Source organism: Mytilus galloprovincialis, chromosome 2 (assembly GCF_965363235.1).
Source record: "Mytilus galloprovincialis chromosome 2, xbMytGall1.hap1.1, whole genome shotgun sequence".
In the NCBI taxonomy this organism is placed as follows: Eukaryota; Metazoa; Mollusca; class Bivalvia; order Mytilida; family Mytilidae; genus Mytilus; species Mytilus galloprovincialis.
In genome coordinates this window covers 26397924-26405280 of record NC_134839.1, presented here as the reverse complement: position 1 = coordinate 26405280, position 7357 = coordinate 26397924, and the positions used below count along the sequence as shown (strand labels likewise).

The 7357-nt window shown below is 32.6% G+C and overlaps 1 long non-coding RNA gene across 1 annotated transcript; it reads right to left on the bottom strand.

Moving 5' to 3' along the window:
* Window positions 1-1243: 1243 nt before the first annotated feature.
* On the bottom strand, window positions 1244-6101 carry LOC143063257 (uncharacterized). Its single transcript, XR_012974983.1, has 4 exons — window positions 5943-6101; window positions 4486-4694; window positions 2434-2557; window positions 1244-1510 (listed from the first exon to the last, which is right to left on the bottom strand). It is a non-coding gene; the product is annotated as an uncharacterized LOC143063257 (long non-coding RNA).
* Window positions 6102-7357: the final 1256 nt, after the last annotated feature.

The window sequence follows — 7357 nt, the reverse complement described above, 5'->3', positions numbered from 1 at the left end:
ACTCCCAGCTGATATGATATGTCAGAGCTTACATTTACTATCATGAATTTCTTGATAGAGAATTCCTGCTTACAGGGAATCATTTTAACTTAGGGTTACCACAATACAGTCTTCATTTTCTCAAATGAATACTCAACAGACTGCAAATTAAATGCGTCCGAAAGATTTTTATGGAACATATTAAAAGCACTTTTTATTTCTGTTGCCTAAAGTTTCGTTTAATGACCCTTTGTATTTCAAAGCTATACTTTTTGTAGTAGTTTTATGTTCATCATTTACTTTGGAATCTAATTCTATCCGTCATACAGGACACTCGCGAGATAAAGCAGCTGGAGATTTTTTGACGAAGTATATTTAGGGGAATAACATATCGGAAACACTTTAAACAAACTGTACATCTATCTCTCTAAAAGCATAATATAAGCAGGAAAAAAAGTAGTAAAACTCAAAGTTTTTCAGTTGAGCTACGGTAAAATTAAACTTCACTCTAACTGAAAAAAAACCAACTACAAATATATACCAAGACTGTGTAACTTGTTTAAGTAATAAAAATCAAGTTTCGGTCATCATGTTTCCAATCCAATCCAATCTGAAATATTGGATAATGATGCAGGTATTCATCTGTACCTTAACGAAGCGGGGTTGAAGTCTATAAAGTTAAACGACAAGACACCAGTATCAGCCAAAACATACGCTTTACGACAGAACAATGGCGAAAATGTAACAAGTGTCCAGTTTACAATAGTACAATTGTCAGAAGAAACAACACCCCATTTTATTTTCGTGTTGGTTGAATAAAAAAACCAGAAGCATATGTATTTGCCTGAAAACTTTTGACACTAAAAATAGTGGAAACAGAACGTTATTTTGAAACAGCATTTATCAGGTACGATTACACGGGTTGAAGAATGAAAATATTTCATTAAAAACATCCCAGAAAATATCGTGAGGGAAAAAGCCAACTTTTGACATTTGCTAATATGAGGTGGATTCAAGTCGGATATTCTTTTCAGAAATTTAAGTGACATTTTGTCTGAGGACCAATAAAAAACAAGGGTATGTTTAAGCATGCGAAATCGTTTTAAGTAAATCAGATATCAGACAAGAAAACTTCACTAGATAAATCTGTCCATAGGTAGGTATTATTAGTTAAACTAAAAGAAAATAGATGTACAAAAAGCATTGCAGAGATTGTGTCCCGTAGAAATGCAAATCATTTGTAAGAAAAACTAATACCTACAAATTTCAATTCATTTCGTTTATTTTAGCGAAAATATATGAACTATTTATTTTTATATTCAAAGACATCTCTAACTAATGCTAGCTTAATTAAGGTTGATAAAGTGTTTCGTGAGGAGGCAATATACCAGTATTACATATATCTTTCGTACAGCAATATGAACATGTAAAATCAGACTTGTATAAAAAATTCTCGTCGAAGTAAGTACACTGGTCATTATACATTTTGTTCCCGGATTTTGTTGCATCACAAGTTGCTTGACTTGCACACCTGTAATTGTATAAGTTTTTATATGAATGATTATAATGAACAATACCTAATCCAACATTTGTTCAAATGCGTGTTACGTTAATTTACTTCATTAGGAATAATATGAATAAATAAAGGCAACAGTAGTATACCGTTGTTCAAAAATCACAAGTCGATTGATTCTCATAAAAAAAGGCGAAAGAATTTGTCCTTTTATTTTCCAAAAGCTTACGTTGCAGACGACATAGATAAATGTCAAGATTATATGGTATTTGGGAGCGAGGAATTATGGCTGTCCTGTAAGTGTAGAATTCATCTCTGCCATATACATATTTTGTTCGCAACTTGCATTGGTAATTTCATAATGTGGATTCTATGTATCTTTACATTCTGGACCATTGTTTTAGTTTACGGTTTAAGGTAAAGCCATAAAAGCATCAAAACTAAAATATGTTAATAAATCCGGTTTGCTGTCGCTCTGACAGCCTCGTGTTATAAATATCACAAGAAATGTAAGCAAAAGGGCAATTATAACTGTACAATTATGTTTGGACCTTTTTAAGGTGTTTATAAATATCACAAGAAATGTAAGCAAAAGGGCAATTATAACTCTACAATTATGTTTGGGCCCTTTCAAAATAATGCTTCCTGCCGAAGGTCGGAGATTCTCTCCGGACACTATGCCTTCATTCAGTAGTGACAAAAGCGATAAACACAAAAATCAATCAATTAATCAATCAGGATAATGCTGAGACACATTTTGTACATGATAATGTATTTTTGTTCATATTGTGTTTGTTTAACATTAGCTATATGCTATATAGCGAATGCAATAATAACAAATTTAAAAACCATTAACTTGTCTGTTTATGTAACTGCTTTTCTGTAATGTTCATTCTTTTGAAAAAAAAAGAATTGTTGCATTGTATATGAATTTGTCCTACCCTTTTGTTGTCTCCCTGTATCCGTTATTGTAGTTAGTATAATGTGTGATACAGTATGGTGTAGAACCTGAACAGTCCTGTGTTACTTCTGTGGATGACGATGATGGCTTAACTAAACATTCAGCTGTTAAAATAAGTCGTTCACTTTTTCAATTACTTTAAAATATAAACTTTAAAAATACACAAACGACATAATGATATACATGTACATGTACTTCGTAAAGACGGGGATTGGCGTTGCAGCCAAATGAACGGAGTGTTGAAGTAAATTAACCACCACATTCAGAGGAGTAGTCGATCGACCGGACCCGTGTTCACGAAGCCGATCCGCAGTTAATGGTTTTTTCTTGTACTCAGAAGTTCCGATTAATGATGTTAAGAAGGGTGTAATGATTGAACTTTTACAGGTGAGTTATTTTTACTATTTCAAGTAAATAGTTATCAAAGGTACTAGGATTAAAATTTAGTACGTCAGACGCGCGTTTCGTCTACATAAGACTCATCAGTGACGCTCATATCAAAGTATTTATAATGCCAAACAAGTACAAAGTTCAAGAGCATTGAGGATCAAAAATTCCAAAAAGTTGTGCCAAATACGACTAAGGTAATCTATGCCTGGGATAAGTAAATCCTTAAGTTTTTCGAAAAATTCAAAGTTTTGTCAACAGGAAATTAATAAAAATGACCATATCATTGGTATTCTTGTCAATATATTCGATTTAAATTGTATATAAACTTATGAATGTACCGTAATGGACACACCGTACCAGATCGTCGCAAATAAACTGTTGTTGCAAATTTTCTTGTTTTTTGCACATATTTTTGTAATACTGTCAATCATACAACACCTCCTTCTTTATAGGTTCCTTCTGTTAATTTAATTCACAACGTTTTAAGGTATATAAAGATTCAAGGCAAAAGTTTGGGTTGATTACACCTGATGAAGGTAAATCCAAAAAAGCGTTTCGGACACACGAAATTTATGAAGTGCTATTTTCATTATAATAGTTATCAAAGGTACCAGGATTATAATTTAGTACGCCAGACGCGCGTTTCGTCTACATTAGACTCATCAATGATGCTCATTTAAAAATATTTAGAAAGCCAAACAAGTACAAAGTTGAAGAGCATTGAGGATCCAAAATTCCTAAAAGTTGTGCCAAATACGGCTAAGGTAATCTATGCCTGGAATAAGAAAATACTTAGTTTTTCAAAAAATTCAAAGTTTTGTAAACAGGAAATTTATAAAAATGACCACATTATTGATATTCAGGTCAACACCGAAATGTTGACTACTGGACTGGTGACACCCTCGGGGAAGCAACGTCCACCAGCAGTGGCATCGACCCAGTGGTGTAAATAGTTATCAAAGGTACCAGGATTATAATTAAGTACGCCACACGCGCGTTTTGTCTACATAAGACTCATCAGTGACGCTCATATCAAAAGATTTATAAAGCCAAACAAGTACAAAGTTGAAGAGCATTGAGGATCCAAAATTCTCAAAAGTTGTGCAAAATACGGCTTAAGTAATCTAAGCCTGGGATAAGAAAATACTCAGTTTTTCAAAAAATTCAAAGTTTTGTAAACAGGAAATTTATTCAACAAAATGAGCACATTATTGATATTCATGTCAACACCGAAATGTTGACTACCGGGCTGATGATGCCCTCGGGGACGAATGTCCACCAGCAGTGGCATCGACCCAGTGGTGTAAATAGTTATCAAATGTACCAGGATTATAATTTAGTACGCCACACGCGCGTTTTATAAGGTATACATTTTTTTGATATAATTTTTATCGATGAAACTTTAGAATATCGTTTGTTTAAGCTGTGCATATGTCATAGACTTCAAAAGACATATACAAATCCCATATGATTTTGGTTTGATACAACAATTAAGATTCAATTCAACTAGCACTGTACTGACTATGCCAAAATAACGAAATAATGAAAGCATGTGCCATCCGAGTAAAAATTGTAAGACAAACGATTATTACTTTGATACAAAACACATGTGTATAGAATATACGATGAAATAAATTATTACTTGTAGTTGTATTTGTCGTTGTAGGTAAGGTCACGTGTCCGGTGTACATAGTCTCGTGCGGAGGAACTATTCTTCCATTACATTTGTCTTTTGTACAACAGTAAGTACATTTAAAGTCAGCCGTGTAAAGTTGATCTTCGCTATAAACACTACACTGACCACTTTCTGCGTTTGTTAAAGACATCTGACACTCATTAGCGCTGGCACACCTGTTAACATGAAAATAAATAAGAATAGCCCGGAAACAAAATATTTAACAAAACTTACTTGTTTTTTAATCTTTAAAATCCCTAAAAGTGAAGTATAAATAACTGTTACACGAACATAATGAAATGTTATGAATGACGTTTACAACCAATTCATTTCCAAAAGATCTTGTCTTCCAATATTGTTTATAATACTGCTTTAAGATGTAAACTATTGTTTACAACCACTGATATATGATATGACTACATACATCATAAGGTAAAATGCTTTCGGGTATGTTCAGTGACATGCTTAGTAGTATATTTAATATTGCCATAAAGCACGGAGGTTTTGCTAGCCTATAAAAACAGGTTTAACCCACAATATTTCTTAAAATGTTCTGTACCACGTCAGCAATATGGCAGTTGTTATCTAATAGTTTGTTTCTATGTATGATGCATTGTTGTTTGTTTTTGGTTGCCGTCAAAGTTCTGATATTTCGTTGTGTTCCTCTAATAGTTGATGTGTTTCCCTCGGTTTAAGTTTGTAACCCGGACTTTTTTTCTCTAAATCGATTTATGACTTTTGAACTGCGGTATACTACTATTGCCTTTATTTTGATTTACTTCTAGCAACTGAGAAAATTTTAAATATGGGATACCACATAAATGCATCATTTGATCTTGTATTTTTTATCCCTGGTATACCGTTGTTATAGCGTAAATTGTTTTGATGATCTTATTGGAGGTATTTAATGATCTTTTATAAGTCCATTGCTTAATTTGAAAGGAGAGTTATGTTATTTCTAAATACTAGTTTAACAGTGTAACGTCTGCATGTCCTAAGCCAAAAACCTGGATGCTGCTTTTATATTGGAGAATTTGGTGTTGATAACAGATGTGTAATTGTTTTCTGATTCAAAAATTCATAACTTTGTAGACTTGACGACATTTAAGACTTTCCAAATGGCTTAGGACATGAGTAAACCAGTGAAGACTGTATGTAAACTTTGATTTATTTTGATTATGAGAGTGTTTTGTGGTTTACTGAATCAATGACGTATTTATAAGACATATCTCCTGATTTCCACAAAGTGTTTTATTGAACAACATTTGTATTAACGTTACCACTAAAAAAACCAAAAGATCTTGGTTTTTTGAAAATGAATTGTACAGTATATGAAATATTGTCTTTACAAAAAGGATTAATCAAGGAGAAAAAACGTTTAAATCTTGAAACTTCCTTGTGACTTTATATATCATGAGACATACCCTTTAGTTGTTTCCCTGTAGCCATTACCATAGTTATGTAAATAAGTTACACAATAGTGTGTGCTCCCAGAACAATTGGTAAGGTAGGCTGGCAATCCAGGCAAAGATTGAGTAAAACATTCAGCTGTAAATAAATCATGCAAGGTACATACAGACATTAACATTCACTTAGCATACAATCATTCTGAAAATCAATATCTATATTAGGGGAAGTGTATTATCGGTTACGTCCTTAATTATTCTTGCATTTCACCTACATACTTAAAATATGATATACTTAACAAGATTGTCAAAGCCTAAAAACAAACTGTTGACAATGGAACCTTCCCATAGCTGCTATATTCTTCTATTTCCATACATTTAATATGAACTGTCCATTTCTGTCATTGCAGGTATTTTTAGATAGGTTCATAAGATAAAGTTGACAATTGAAACGTACGAGATAATTGTTACAATCTACACACTATTTCAATATGTTAGTCGTAATTGTACTGGTACTTATTGATAAGGTCAGCCATACTAACAGAAAACTATATGTTCATTTTAGGTCAAAATAGGTCATCATAATAAGGAAAATTAAGCTTAATGAATTTCTTATGTCATATATATGCCAAATTAGAATAAAAAAAATGTTTAACCTCGTTACATTGTATAATCCACTGGTGTTTCATTGTTTTTGACTATAATTATTTTTCCTTACATATAATTTGCCAGACGATTATTTTTCTCTTTTGAATGCCTCATATTTTGTTATACGAAGCCTTATATTAGTTAATTTATCCAAACTGAGTGCGTATTTTGCTGTCATTGTTTAATATAAAAAAGAAGATGTGGTATGATTGCCAATGAGACAACTGTCCACAAGAGACAAAAATGAAACAGAAATTAACAGTTATAGGTCACCGTACGACCTTCAACAATGAGCAAAGCCCATACCGCAAGATCAGCTATAAAAGGCCCGAAATGACAATATAAAACAATTCAAACGTGAAACTAACGACCTTATTTGTATAAGAAAATGAACGAAAAACCAATATGTAACACCGAAACAAACGACAACCACTGAGTTACAGGGTCCTGACTTGGGACAGGCAAATACATACATAATGTGGCAGCGTTATACATGTTAGGCTGCCCGTACTCTTTTTTGTCGTTTTGCAAATTCATCAATGTCATTTTTCAAATCTACGCATGCACAATTAAATACATGAAATAAACACGTGTTAGCAGCAGACAGATAAGTCCTGCCAAAATAAAAATTTAACGGTTGAGTTACTATAACTATAACAAATACCCCTATGCTTAAAATGCATGATTTGATAAATGTTTTTAAAAATTAAATAAGTGGAAATAAAAAGTTTATTGAAGCTTCACTTAAAAAATTCATGCTTCTTGCACAAACAATTTAATTGTAT